This window comes from Equus caballus, chromosome 10, assembly GCF_041296265.1.
Source record: "Equus caballus isolate H_3958 breed thoroughbred chromosome 10, TB-T2T, whole genome shotgun sequence".
Taxonomy (NCBI): domain Eukaryota; kingdom Metazoa; phylum Chordata; class Mammalia; order Perissodactyla; family Equidae; genus Equus; species Equus caballus.
Window position 1 is genome coordinate 40780353 of NC_091693.1, and position 16012 is coordinate 40796364.

The window sequence follows — 16012 nt, forward strand, 5'->3', positions numbered from 1 at the left end:
CTGCTTTGATGGGTCTGACTAAATGTGCACCCCTGGCCCTGTTTCAAACCACTCCTACATCTGAATTGTAAAAAAGTTTTATTTAAAAAAAATTTTTTTAGAAGTAGCCAGTTGCAGTTATGTAAATCCTTAACGCTATTTAAAACATCCTAAATTTAAGCGAAGGAAAAAAGTAAAACAAAAAGTTAACATTCAATAAATTAGGTTAAACAATAATTCAGGATGTAGAGAATGCCAGAAATCGTTATACCTTTTTTTTGTGGTTTGTGTGTGTGTGTGTGTGAGTTCAAATGTATCCATACTGTAAATAAAAATGTCCAAAATAGGGGAAGAAAGACTTCAAGGGAGGTTATACCATAAATTATAGTAGGTACTCAACAAATGTTAAGAGAATAAATTGGACTGAGCTAAAGAAGTGTGTCTTTTTTTTTAGGGAATAAGAAAATGAAAGAAGGCACTTTTGGAACATTGTGTGAATATCTAACTTTAGGTTAGGCTGACACCTATTTGGAATTGATGGTGAGAAGAATACATTTTATCGCTGGGCTATGTGTGTTTTTTCTTATATTAGATTGAATGCTCCTTTATCAAAGAGAACTTCTTCTTTTAGGTCAGACCAGTGGCGTGTATGAGGTCACCTGTGAACACTGTTGTCTGAGGCTGACTTCTGCATTCGCAAGGACAGTGCCGTGTAACTGACTGGGCCCTGGGCAGCCCCCGTCAACACTGGTTCTGAGTGTCAGTGAGCCTCAGGGCCAATCTCAGCTGTGGCATAGGCCAGGATGCTTTGGCCAAGGACTTATTCTTTCTAAACTTCAATTTCTTTACTTGTAAACAAGGGTAATGATGACCCATGACAAGACTGCTAGAAAATTTAACAGGATTCTGGAAGTAAAGTGTAATGGGCTGAATGGTGGTCTCCCAAAAGATACCCACGTCTCAATCCTTGAAGTCTGTGAATGTTACCTTATCTGGAGAAAAGGTCTTTGGATATTTAATTAAGTTAAGCATCTTAAGATGAGGCGATCATCCTGCTTTGGCCAGGTGGGCCCTAATCTTACAAGTGTCCTTATAAGAGTGAGCAGAGGAGCCAGCCAGGTGGTGCAGCGGTTAAGTGCGCACATTTAGCTTCGGCGGCCCGGGGTTCGCTGGTTCAGATCCTGGGTTCGGACATGGCACCGCTTGTCAAGCCATGCTGTCGCAGGCATCCCACATAGAAAGTAGAGGAAGATGGGCACAGATGTTAGCTCAGGGCCAGTCTTCCTCAGAAAAAGGAGGAGGATTGGTGACGGATGTTAGCTCAGGGCTAATCTTCCTCAAAAAAAAAGAAAGACTGAGGCAGAGGGATATTAGACAGGCAAAAAAGGAGAAGGTCATCGGAGGCAGAGATTGGAGGAAAGCAGCTACAAGTCACAAGTTTGGGTTTGTCACAATCTTGAGGACAGTCTTCCTCAAGCAAGAAGAGGAAGATTGGTAACAGGTGTTAGCTAAGGGCCAATCTTCCTCACCAAAAACAGAAAAAAGTCAACAAAAGAGTTCAACATTATAAAAAAATATAATTTATATATTTGTGTACTTAAAACTATATATATGGTATATTTTATGCCATCTGAAAATGTAAGATGTAACGTAAATTCTTAAAAGATAGATATAATGTATCTCGAATGTATCTTCAATTAATATTTTTAAAAATTATGCTTTGCCAAATTAGAAATATGTGTCAAAGCCTTAATATTTATAATCTCTAACTCAGTTGTGCCATTTCTAGGGATCTCTCATAAGGAAAAAAATCTTAAATATGACCAAAGTAGTATACACAAAAATATGCATTGCAATATCGTTCATCATAATACAAATTTAGAACAACCTAAATGTCCAACAATAGAAGAATAAAGAATGGTCATGTAAATTATGCCACATCTAGATGACGGACTCATATGCAACAATTAAGAATGATCTTACAAAATATTTTTAATGATATCGGAAATACTTTTGAGAGTAAAAAATGGTATATAAAATTCATTCTGGGCAGAGGAACTGAATAGACATTTTTCCAAAGAAGATACACAGATGGCCAACAGGTACATGAAAAGATGCTCAACATCACTAATCATCAGGGAGACGCAAATCAAAACCACAATGAGATATCACCTCACAACTATTGGAAAGGCTATCGTGAGAAAGACAAGAAATAACAAATGTTGGTGAGGATGTGGAGAAAAGGGAATGTTGATGGGAATATAAATTGGTGCAGCCACTATGGAAAACAGTATGGAAGCTCCTCAAAAAATTAGAAATAGAACTGCCATAAGATCCAGCAATTACACTTCTGGGTATTCATCTGAAGAGAACAAAAACACTAACTTGAAAAGATATTGGCACCCCTGTGTTCACTGCAGCAATATTCACAACAGCCAAAATATAGAAACAACTTGAGTGTCCACTGTTGGATGAATGGATAAAGAAAATCTAGTGTGTATATATACAATGGAATATTATTAAGCCATGAAAAATAAGGAAATCCTGCCCTTTGCAACAAAATGGATGGAAATTGAGGCCATTATGCTAAGTGAAATAAGTCAAACAAAGAAAGACAAATACTCTATGGTCTCACTTGTATGTGGGATCTAAAACAAGTGAACCCAGCAATACCGAGAACAGATTGGTGGTTGCCAGAGGCAGGGGGTCGGGGATGGGGGAAATGGGTGAAAGTGGTCAAAAGTACAAACTTCCAGTTATAAGATAAGTTCTTGAGATGTAATATACAGCATGGGGACTATAATTAACAATACTGTATTGTATATTTAAAAGTTGCTAAGAGAATAGATCTTAAAAGTTCTCATCACAAGAAAAAAAAATGTGTAACTATGTGAGGTGATGGATGTTAACTAAACTTATTGGAGGAATCATTTTGAGATATATCATTATGTTGTAAGACCAAAATGAATACAATGTTATATGTCAATTATATCTCAATAAAACAGGAAAATAATTTATTTTATTTATAAAGTGTTTATTGCATCCAAATCAGAAAAGAAGAAATAAAATTATCCTGTTTGCAGATGACATGATCTTATCTGTAGAAAACCCTAAAGATTCCACAAAAAACTGTTAGAACTAATGAACAAATTCAGCAAAGCTTCAGGATACAAAATCAACACACAAAAATCAGTTGTGTTTCTATATACTAACAATGAGTAACCTGAGAGAGAATTAAGAAAACAATTCCACTTACAATAGCATGCAAAAGAATAAAATATTTAGGAACAGATCTAACAAAGGAGGTGAAAGACTACTACACTGAAAACTACAAAATACTGCTGAAAGAAATTAAGGAAGACACAAATAAATGGAAAGACATCTAGTGTTCACAGATTGGAAGACAATGTTGTTAAGCTATCACTACTACTCAAACTGAAACTACAGATTCAGTGCAATCCCTATCAAAATCCCGATGGCGTTTTTTTGCAGAAATAGAAAAAAATTCATCCTAAAATTTACATGGACTCTCAAGGCACTCCAAATAGCCAAAACAATCTTGAAAAAGAACAAAGGTGCAGGTGTCACGCTTCCTGATTTCAAAACATATTACAGAGCTACAGTAATCGAAATAGTGTGGCACTGGCATAAGGACAGATGTGTAGACCAGTGGAATAGAATAGACAGCCCAGAAATAAACCCTTGTGTATATGGTCAAATAAACGATCTCCGACAAGGAGTCCAAGACCATTCAATGGAAAAAGGATGGTTTCATCTGCAAATGGAGCTGGGAAAAACTGTATATTCACATGTAAAAGAATGAAGTGAAACCCTCGTCTTACACCATGTATGAAAATTGACGCAAAATGGATTAAAGACCTAAACGTAAGACCCCAAACTATAAAACTCCTAGAAGAAAACATATCAGAAAAGCTTCACAACATTGGATTTGGCCATGATTTCTTGGTTGTGACACAAAAAGCACAGAAAACAAAAGCAAAAATAGACAAATGGGACTATATCAACCTTAAAAACTTCTGTGCATCAAAGGACACATCAGCAGAGTGAAAGGCAACCTATGGAATGGGAGAAATTATTTGCAAATCAGATACCTGATAAGAGGTTAATATCCAGAATATATAAAGAACTCCTGCACCCCAACAACAACAAAAAAATATGATAAAAAATGGGCTAACTTGAATAGCCATTTCTCTAAAAATGATATACAAATGGCCAAAAAATATGAAAAGGTGCTCAACAACACCAATCATTAGATAAATGCAAATCAAAACCACAGTGAGACAGCACCTCCAAACTGCTAGGATGGCTACTATCAGAAAACCAAAAAATAGCAAACGCTGGCGAGGATGCGGGGAAATCAAACCCTTGTGTGCTGCTGGTGAGATTGTAAAATGGTGCAACCGCGGTGGAAAACAGTATGGTGGTTCCTCAAAAATTAAAACTAGAGCTACCAAGGGATCCAGCAATTCCACTTTTGGCTATCTGTCCAAAAGAATTCAAAGCAGAGTCTCAAAGAGATGTTTGCACATCCCTATTCATAGCAACTTTATCACAATAGCTAAGAAGTGCAAGCAACCCAAATGCGCATCAATGGATGAATGGACAAACAAAATGCGATATACACATACAATGGAACATTACTCAGCTTTAAAAAAGAAGTAAATTCTGCATTATGCTACAACATGAGTGAACTTGAGGACATCACACTCAGTGAAATAAGCCAGTCACAAAAAGACAAATTTTACACGATTCCACTTATATGAGGTATCTAAAGTATTCAAATTCATGGAAACAGAAAGCAGAATGGTGATTCCCAGGGGCTAGAGGGAGGGGGAAGTGGGAGTTATTCAGCGGGTATAGTGTCTCAGTTTTGCAAGATTGCAATGTGAATATACTTAACACAACTCAACTGTACACCTAGAAATGGCTGTGATGGAAAAGATTATTTTGGAAGGACTTCAGAGTGGTTTATATAAATACATATTTCTAAAACAAGATTAAATATGGAAATAAGAGAATATGAAGAGGGTAAAAGAAATCTGAATAGAAAAACATAAAATTAAGCTAGAAGTGAGTTTTGTCCACCATATGAATGTTGTAAGGCCTTGTGCTCTGGACTCCAGGCTTTTTTGCAGCTATTGCCAACAAGAGACTAGTTACATGATTCCTGTAATCTACAAAACAATTTACTATATGATCTCAATTGAGTAAAGAAAAACCTATATATATATATAAAACCTTGGAAAGAAATATGTCAGAATGTTCAGAAAGGTTATTAGTAGGTAGTAGTTGTATTTTCTTCTTTATACTTTTATATATTTTCTGAAATTTTCACAATTGACTTACAACTTACAATTAGGAGAATGCTGTTGAGCCTCGTGAGGACTTCGGCAGAAATACGTTCAAAGCCTCAAAGGGAGAAAAGGAAAAAGGACCGAATGTGCAGATCTAGTGCCAGGTAAAACTGACTGCAGAGAGAAAAGGGAAAATTGCCAAGAAGGGGCACCAGCTTTGGTGTGGTTGACGGGCCACAGCCCTTATTCTCGGCACAGAAGTAAAGATGTGAGAAGCTCTGGGTCCTTTATGGGGACAGAGCACTGGGAGAAACAGCTCCTCCTGGGCCACTGTCTTATTCCACATCTTCCTGCCATGAGCAAGGAACGAGGTGCAGGAGAAGACCCAATGCAAGCGGGGAGAGAGGGCTGAGGTTCTAGCATTTCTCCTGAGGGAAGACATACAGTTATTGTTTGCTTTTTGTTTCTAAAGAACCCAACTTTACTCCCGGGCTGTAAGATTCCATTAATTCGGGCAAATTTTGGCAAAGTCAAATGGAAAGTTATGGAGTTCAGTTCATGATCTGAAAATTTTTAACAGTTTTATTGAAATATAATTTATATATCATAAAATTCAGCCAGTTACGTGTATAATTCAATGGTTTTTAGTATATATACAGAGTTGTGCAACAGTTACCATAATCTAAGTTTTCATCACTCCAAAAAGAATTCTCATGCCTATTAACCATCACTCCCCATTCTCCTTCATCCCAGCCGTAGGTAACCACTAATCTATTTCTGTCTCTACAGATTTGCATCTGTACACATTTCATAGAAATGGAAACATATAATGTACGGTCTTTTGTGACTGGCTTTTTTTCACTAAGCATAATGTTTTTTGAGGTTCATCCAGTTGTAGTATGTATTAGTATTTCATTCTTTTTTATGGTTGAATAATATTCCATTGTATGGCTATACCTTTTTTTATTTATCATTCATCAATTGATGAGCATTTGGGTTGTTTCCGTTGTTTGACTAGACTCTTAAACTGCTAATAATTTTTCCTCCATGGAGCCTATTTCTTAAAAGTTGTTTTTATGGAAGTCTTATTGGGTGATTAACTCATTTATATTAATCAAAGACTGTTATTCAGAGTTTCCAGATAGCATGAGATAATCAAATATCAATCAATTATCCTCTGAGATAATCAATTGTTATACTAAGCTGATGTTCAGTTCAATCAAAAAACAGAAGCTTGACATTTTAGTTAGCTCACACAGCTTTAAGTTCAATGCCCCATTTCTGGAAGGTTTTCTGATAGAAGGAGAATAATGCACAGCTTCCCATCACTACCTCGGAGGCCATCGAGGAGCCTGGACATAGGACCTGAGTTTGGGCGTCCCTGTTTCAAAGCACAGAAGAGTATACCAGGCACTTCGCTTGATTGTTCCCAATTACATAAAGTAACAAGGACTGATTTGCAAAGCATTGGCATAAACCTCCCCAGGGGATCTGGTTTAACGAACAGCAAAAAGTGATCTACAATGAACACATTTGCTGTTGTATAAAATGGTGCTTTGAAAGAGCTTTAGAGTTTTATTCCTACGGAGGTGAAATCTGTTTTAGCCTATTCGTGTTTGGGGTGCACAGAAGGGTCTCCCACCAGTGCAGTCCGTCTCAGTGCCCACTGTCATGGTCCCCAAAGGAGCGAGCACGAGTCCCCTCTCCCTGCCCTCTTTCTGTGCTGCTTGCTCCCAGCCCAGGTGGAGGGGCTGATCCCAGCGACCTGAGTTCATCTCAGGGAAGGGGCTACTCTTGCCAGGGGTGGAACTATCAAAGGGGTTTAAAGGTCCAGCAGTTGCTGATGGAGTCCCTTTTTTCCAACTCCATTTTAGCTCCCTTTTCTCTTCTCCATCATGGTGTCCAACTTCACTGCCCTGGTCTGAGAAGCAGAAGCAAAGCAAACAGAATGGGAACTCTTGAATGAATTTTTGAAAAATGGGTCTGATGTTGATGACAAGGTAGGTAAAACGTTGTGAAAAGAAGGCTATTCAGCGAGCGATGCCCTTTTTCTCACTCCCCTACCAATCCAACTAGGCCTGCCCCTGCCCACAGGCTAGGTCTCCTTGACCTGATTTTCTTTGCCTTCACTAAGACGATCTGTAGCAGAAGGTGCAGGTCAGCTGTGTGGGTCAGCCTAACTGCTGTAACAAACGGTCCCAGACCTCAGTGGCTTAACTCAATAAAAATGTATTGCCGCTCACATCACAGTCCAATGTAGTTGGCAGTCATTCAGGAGGAGCTCAGGCTCCTTCTGTCTCGTGACACCACCATTGTTAACACACGGCCTGGTCATCACAGAAGGGGTGCTCGTGCCTGTAGGTAACATACATCACGCTCTCCAATTTCCATTGGCCAGAACTCACGTGGCCCCAGCACAACTGCAAAGGGGCCTGAGAGGAAAGCCCAATGGGCTGGGTAAACACTTGGCAATGTCTCTGCCTCACCAGCTATGGCTTAGGGGAATGAAAGATATTTTCTATTGCTTTCTGGAGATCTGATTCCATCATCTCTGGAAGAGACTCCTTGTCACAATCTGGTAGTAAATTCTGAGTTTTGCTTTGAATTTAGCGATTAATGGGGATTCATCTGGGGCTGGATCCTTGGATATTCCTGCTTCTCCAGGCTGAAACACCCTCTCAGTAGCTTCTAATAGTACCTAAATCAGCAGTCAGAGATTCTGAAAAAGTAAAACTCAAGAGCCTTGCTGGATCCATGAGGTGAAGTGGATTTTGTTTATTACTGTAAAGGTAGGAAGAATCCAGCAATGCGCTAGCGCTTCAGCTCTCTCCTGATTTATCTTGCTGGATTTTTTCATCATTGAAAAAAGTTTTGCCTTTGGCAAAAAATGTTGTTGGGATTTTCATTTAGCCTGTGTGCACAAACAACCATAACCTGACTACAGGGAGGCAGTAAAGCCCAGTGGTCAGGAGCACAGGTTCTCAAGCAGACTGCTTTGGTGTGACCTCGGGCCATTTACTTAATTCTCTGTGCCTCAGTTTCCTTATCTACCAAAAGGGGGCAAGAAGATGGCAACGACAGTACCCACTTGGAACAGGAATGTGGACCGCCTTGCTTATCTTAAGTTCTACCTCCCTCCTTGGGTCCTTCCTCTCCTGCAGAAGTTGAAATGCTAAAAATCTGCATTTCTCGAGCCCCTTTGCAGCTCAGGGTTTGACTGTGATTTAGGACCTGTCATTTAGATGGATTTGTTTGAAATTTGGTAGCCAGACGTGAGGAGGCCATCCTCCCATCTCACTTGGCCATTTTTCTGCGGGCAAGCAAAATCCTGGAGACGTGAGGTGTCCTCTGCAGTAGGGTTCCAGTATCCTTTTTCCAGCTTCCTGGTTGTAACAGCTGTGGCAGTGGTAGCAGCTTCTGGAATCTGGCTTCCTAGTCTGGGACGTATTCTTGAATTTACCATCTCTAGTGACATTTAAGGTAGTTGCTCTCTTAGTGGGCCACGTCTGTATTTCTCTGAGAATTACTTCCTTAGGCCCAGCCTAGAACCTACTCCTCCTGTCCATCTGACAATTTTGTAAACACCCAATTTCTTCTGCCAATGCCCATCTTGCTTAAAATACTTTGAGTAGTTCCTTTTTTCCTGTAATGAATCCTGATGGAATCAATTATCTCATAGGGTTATCATGAGAATAAAATAATAGCTGTAAAGCACTAAAGCCTGCTATATAGTAAGTACTAAATACCTGTGAGTTTTATTATAATGCAGACTAACGACCAAGAAAGTGAAATGAGCTCTTACCGGATCCTCCGACGAGTTCCATTTTTGGAGATGAATCTGGCTATAGCAGTATGTCAGCCAGCAGCAAATAAAGTGGAGTTTAGTCCTACACGGTCAATCTGCCCACATTTCCTTTCACATGCTAATTCGGGAAAAGCTATTTGGCCCTCTGCTGGCCCCATTACATTGGTAATTGCCATTTCACCCGGTTCTGAGAGGGCGCCACCCCAAATTTCTCTTTAGCTCTTGATCTCTGTGAGGACATTGTGGATGGAGATACAGATGCATCAGGAACAGCTATTTTATTAAAAAGCTCTCTTTTAACATCTATTTAATTTCAGAAACCAGCTAAGGAAAAACAACTGGCTATTCTAAAACAAATGCTCATATAAATGAAGAAAATTTGAAACAATAAAATTGTATTTGGTCATTCACTTTTTTTTTAAGATTGGCACCTGAGCTAACATCTGCTTTTATTCTTCTTCTCCCCAAAGTTCCCCAGTACATAGTTGTAGGTCCCTCTGGTTGTGCTACGTGTGATGACACCTCAGCACAGCTTGTCCATGTCCGCGCCCGGGATCCAAACCGGCGAAACCCTGGGCTGCTGAAGCTGAGCACAGGAACTTAACCACTTGGCCACAGGGCTGGCCCCCGTATTTAGTCATTCTTTATGAAGCTTCCTTTAAGACTTTAAAGGACTAATTTAACATTCGTTACTTCATCTGGAAATTCATTCAGATAAAATAATAAATTACTTTACTTTCTTTTTTGGTGAAGAAGATGGGCCTTGAGTTAATATCTTTTGCCAATTTGCCTCTTTTTGCTTGAGGATGATTGTGGCTGAGCTAACATCTGTGCCAACCTTCCTCTATTGTCTATGTGGGACGCCTGCCACAGTGTGGCTTGATGAGTAGTGCATAGGTCCATGCCTGGGATCCGAACCCATGAACCCCAGGCTGCTGAAGTGGAACGCATGAACTTAACCACTACACCATGGGGCCAGCCCCATAAATGATCTTTTTAAAGATGCTCTTCATGGAAGCCACCAGAATTGTCTCTTTTTGCTGTTCCTCTTACTGAGCCCATATTTTTATTCCAAAGTGGCCATTAACTTGCCATTTATGAGGAATTTTCATAGCTCAACATCATTAATGAAAATTGGCTTCTTTTTGGCAGATGTTTGTCATCGGTTATGAGAATGGTGATGATTTTTCAACAAAAGAGAGTTTAATTAACTAGCTTTTCCAGAAATTATAATAATTCATTTTCACGTTGACACCTTTGCAGAACTTCACATGCATTCTCTATCATCCAAGAAGAATTGCTGCATGCCACATAGAAGAGGATGGGTAACCCAGAGGACCAGGCGGACTCTGATGAGATTCTCGCTACAACTTTTATTACCAACTTGGGGAAGAATTATTCCTAAATCCCTCTTTCTTCATCCACAAAATAAGAGTAATAGTTCCTGCTTAGATTTTTTTTTTTCCCCGAGGAAGATTAGCTCTGAGCTAAAAACCGCCAGTCCTCCTCTTTTTTGCTGAGGAAGCCTGACCCTGAGCTAACATCCGCGCCCATCTTCCTCTACTTTATACGTGGGACGCCTACCACAGCATGGCTGCCAAGTGGTGCCACGTCCGCACCTGGGATCCGAACTGGCGAATCCCTGCCGCTGGGAAGCAGAACGTGCGCACTTAACCACTGCGCCACCAGGCTGGCCCCCTCCTGCTTAGATTTATTATGAAGATTAAAGGTCATATTGTATATAAAATGCTTAGCACAGTGCCTCGTACTGCAAATCTATGAAGCTGCTCCCTGTGACCACAGGCAAATTGCTTTATTTTTCTCACTAAAACTTCTTTGCAGAATATTAAGACAAGTTTGTGTGAAGACTTAGCACATGTATGTAGCTATTATTATGCGTATTATTCTTCTTTACACGTAGTCAACTGTCTTGGAACCAGAGTATTTGCTTAACGCAGTACTCCTAAAATATGGCAAATAACAAAAGATTGCTGTATTTTTCATAAGTCTCTCAATATTTCTCAAAAATAATAGATTAAAAAACAACAAAATAAAGCTTAAATAAAAATGGCTATGGGCCAAAATGCCATAGAATCAGTTCATGAATTACATTGTTGCATTAAAAAAAAAGGAATATTTTTTTCCTGTCAAGCACCAGTTTATTTCAATCACCAAAGCATGGGAGATCGTATCTGAAAACTTTGCTTCTCAGCCCAGAATCTAAATTTACTCCATCGATAGTTTTCATGATATTTCCAGACAGGAAATACAAATTGCTCACAAAAGTATTAAATATTCTTGAGGTTGTTTCTGGGAACATTTTATGTTTACAGTTGTGATTTGAATTATAATTGTGTAGGGCTTTAAAAAGCCCAAGGCAGAGGGCCATTGGTGGGAATCCTGCCATTGAAATTTTTTTGTCCCCCCCGCTGAGGAAGATTTGCCCTGCACTAACATAGGTGCCAATCTTCCTCTATTTTTCAGTATGTGGGCTACCAGCACAGCTTGGCTGCTAATAGAGCAGTGTAGGTCCACACCCAGGAACCAGGCCTGGGCCGCTGAAGTGGAGCACACTGAACTTAACTACTAGGCCACTGGGGCTGGCTTGAAATTTTCTGCAATGATCGCTTGTAGATCCTTACGATTGCGTTTTCCTCTTTGTCTGCAATGACGGTGAGAGTTGTTGAGAGTTGACTGTTGTTCTGAGCGTTCTGTTTGTTTTGGACCAGGACACCTGTTCTGGTCCAAAGTGCTGATTGGGTCTTGGAAGTCAAGGAAGCAGTTTCTTTCCAAGTGCCCAGGGCCTCTTGTATCTGCAGGGTGTTGTGACCCACGCAACCCCGAGGAATAAGGATCCCGACCCCCCAGAACTGTCCTGACTGCCTGACTTCACCTTTCACTTCCCCTCCGTCACATTTGGTCACCAGGCTCCTCAGTGCTCTGCCAGATAAACAGCAACACGAGCGTGACTGCCCCAGTTCCACCTGCTGGTGTCAGCGAAGAGGTGGACGACACCGCTCACCTCACTTCTGCTCTGGAAATGGCCTAGAAATGCCCCAGCTGGGGCTCCACCCCTCAATGTTAGAGTATTTGACACCAGAGATTACAACATAGAAATTAGGAATAAATAATGAGTAAAATTCTCCTTTCATGGAAAAAATAATACCTTTTATGTCTTTTTGACATCCTCTAAATTTTAAAAACTTTATTGGAATACAATTTACCTACCATAAAATATATTCATTTTAAGTGTACAATTCAATGATTTTTTGGTAAATTTACTAAGTTCTGCAACCATTTTCAAAATCCAGTTTTAGAGCATTTTGGATTGTTCATTGCTAGTACATAGAAATACAGTGGATTTTTGTACATTGATCTTGTTTCCCAGGACGTTGTTGACTTTTTTCCTATTAGTTCTAAAAGCCTTTGTGTGTGTGTTGCCTAGGATTTTCTATACACAAGATCCTGTTGTCTGTGAATAAAGAAAGTTTTACTTCTCCTCCGATTTTTAATCCAACAATAGATGTCAACCCTAGTGTTGCATGGGAAGGAGGTGCTGGCAGGAGGTACCGGGCTTGGCCCGTACAGGCCTCTGGAGGGTGTCTGTGTGCCAGGCGATGAGAACCAAGAACCTAGTCCTTGGTTCCAGGAACAGGCCTCCTCTTCATAGTTATTTCCTTGTAACTGTGGTTATAATTATTTATTGATATGTATTTATTTATAACTGTGTTTATTTACCGAAGTTAATGAGGATGTTTTCCTTCTTAGGTTGAAAGAGAAGAGAAATGCAAGACTGGTGATCAAACGCCTTTCCACGGCAGTTACAGACATAAGCTCTACATTGCAGACTGTGCTCTCTACCAGGTGTTCATTGCCATCAGTTCTTAACTGGACAATGAAGAATTCCTCACCTCCCTCTCCCCGAAAACACTGTCTCCTCTCTTTTCCTTCGTAATTTCTCAATAGCACTTGATCTGATAACTTCATAAACTCCCTTCAACTTCATGTCCATTACTAATTTATTGCTAAATCTTACACCTCCTCTCTTACCATATCGCTGCTGAAGGCTTGTCTCTTTCAACTGTTCCTCTCCCTTTTTCTCCTTGACCACCTAGAAAGTCAAAGATATTGTTAGAGCCATTCAATATTCTTGCAGATAAAATATCAATCCACACATTTACCATTTTCCATCTCAATTAATGTAAACTTCTGTTGGTCATATTTACAAATCATATCCAATCACCAAAAATCATTTTCCGTCTTTGTTCTTTTTCTTTACTGGCCTCCTCTTTTGTTAACTCCATTCTCCTCTCAGGATCTTTGTTATCTTATGAATCTAGTTTGTCCTCCATGGCTATCTCTTTCCATCTGTTTTGGCTAATGTTTTCAGTTTTAAGGTGCAAAGCAAGTCGAATCGGAGAGGACTTGGACTCTGTGGAGGGATCCTCCTAGAGCCGCTGCTCTCCTATCCATTCCGGAGAGCAGCGCTCCTGCGCTCACGGACTTACCAGAGCGGACGCTGGGTGGCCAGGGAGTGTGTTCTGTCCTAGTCGTCGGTGTCCTCCCAGCACTTAGCACAGCTCCCGGCACAAAGACGCTTCTCACGTTCACATTCCCAGACCACCAGCACCTTCTATGTGCCTGATGACCTGCTGGGCTCCGGGGACAGAAAGAGGAAGCAGAAGCTGCCCAGGGCTTTGACGAGCTCGTGATCCAACTTCAGACAGCGTGAAAAGAACAACTACGATTCGTTGTGGTGAGTGCTACGATGGAGGTGTGGATGAACCTCTGGGGACTCAGAGAAGAGACCTGCCTGGGGAGGGTCAGCAAAGGTTTCCGGAAGAAGGTGCCATTGGAACGGGGCCTTGAAGGAATTTTTGCCAAAAGGGAATCCAAGGAGAATAGTCGTGTAGACACTTTAGCTGTTGAAACAAGGTTGAAATCAACAGTTGTTAAGAGCAGACATCCTGGGGTCTAGTCTTATCTTTGCTGTGTTAAAGTCATGTGACGTCGGGCACTTATCTGTGTTCTCATTTCCTATCTTTTTTTTTTTTTTAAAGATTTTATTTTTTTCCTTTTTCTCCCCAAAGCCCCCGGTACATAGTTGTGTATTCTTCGTTGTGGGTCCTTCTAGTTGTGGCATGTGGGACGCTGCCTCAGCGTGGTCTGATGAGCAGTGCCATGTCCGCGCCCAGGATTCGAACCAACGAAACACTGGGCCGCCTGCAGCGGAGCGCGCGAACTTAACCACTCGGCCACGGGGCCAGCCCCTCTCATTTCCTATCTTTTAAATAAGAACAACACTAATGATATCCCTCTCAAAACTTCTGTGAGGATCACATGTAATGATACATGTGAGAACTCACTTGTAAATTCTAAAACATTACATGAAAATAGCTTAATTTGAATATATGCTGTACATATGGTGTGAAATTTTATATTCCCTATATGAAAGCCAAAAGGTAATATTTATGATTACAAATTATTTTAACAATATATAATTTAAAATTATTATGATTTAAAAAAAATCAAGCCCTGGGGGGGAGAAAAGCATATTCTTTAGAATTACAGAAGCCAATACTGAGGAAACACCTGGGGGTATAGGCCTTCGGGGAGCCTGGGGGAGGAAAGTGGCAGGTAACTACTATGTACTGCTAGCCTCTTTAAACATTTGATTTAAAAAATTTTTTTAATTAAAATTAAAAAGTTAGAGTGGAGAAACACAGAGGAGGAAGTTTGCTTGTGACCTTGAAACCTCCGTTCCGTCGTTCTCCCCAAATGAGCCAAGACCCCACCCTTGGAGGCCTGACGTCACCCCCAGACTCCCACTCGACCTCACAGGGTTGGTGGCCCAGGTTCTGGAGGCTGTGTCATATGCGAGGGCAGCTGTACTGTACCCTCAGAGGGTGTTCTGGTCTTTTGTGGAGTCATCATTGTCACAATGACCGGAAGTGGGATGTGGGAGAAGGGGCTCTGGAAGAGGTTCCTGGCATTTTCTGGGTGGAAACCAGGGATGCTAGACGTCCTACGAGGTGTGAAGAGCCCCGCACAACGCAGCATCGTCCTGCCTCTCTCACGCCCTCTGCACGTCCCCCAAGCATTCATGGAGATTTAAAAATCCTGTTTCTAAGTTTCTAAGCCTAGAACCTAGCTCTGTTTTTACACATGCACACTGAATATTCGGAATACTTTTTGCACAGTTTTAAACACTGTGCTTGGTTTGGAACTTGAACGAATGTCATGCACCATTTCAGTAAACCACATTGTCAACAGCAACGTGTGAGGCGCCAGTGCGGCCCCAGCTGCTGCGTCACAGTGACTGGAAGTGGGAGGCCAGGTCCTTCTCCCTGGCCTGGAAGCTCCGCCGATGACCCTGCTGGTGTTCGAAACACCAGTGGCACAGCTTTCACCGTCACAGCAACATGCAGCCACCACAGTATGACACTGACAGGCGGTGGTGTGTTTCCCTGATGGGAGGTGACCGGGCGCAACGGTGAGAGCGCCAAGCTCACCCTCCAGAAGACCAGGGCCGGCTACACAGAAACATAGTTATCCCCCATTTCAAGGTTTCAAGTATAAAGGAGGCACGTTGAAAATTCACAGAATGTGTGTTATTTTTCTTAAATTCAAACTTATTTTGTGCATCTCTCTGCTCTGTTATGTCTTCTTGTGAAGTCATGCCCAAACATTTACATACCAAAATACATAGTATGTTACAAATTTCTTTTCTTTTAAATTCCTCTTTGTTTTGCAGTTAGAGCAGTGCACTGGGTTTTTGAAATTATGCCTGTAGGTATGTTATATTGTCTATGAGCTTTAGTTCAGGATAGGAAAAGGGATGTTAACAAACGTTTTTGAAACAAAGTGGGAGGGTCTGACCGGGCGAGTACAAAGGCTGTAAGAAGGCCTGGAA

At 40.9% G+C, this 16012-nt stretch overlaps 1 long non-coding RNA gene across 1 annotated transcript in view; it reads right to left on the reverse strand.

The window, feature by feature from the left end:
- The window catches only part of LOC138915782 (uncharacterized), a 32817-nt gene extending 23608 nt beyond the window's left edge, over positions 1-9209 (reverse strand). Inside the window, exon 1 of the long non-coding RNA XR_011422057.1 lies at positions 9097-9209. This is a non-coding gene — a long non-coding RNA (uncharacterized lncRNA). The remainder of the gene's footprint in view (positions 1-9096) is intronic.
- Between the last annotated feature and the right edge of the window lie 6803 nt (positions 9210-16012).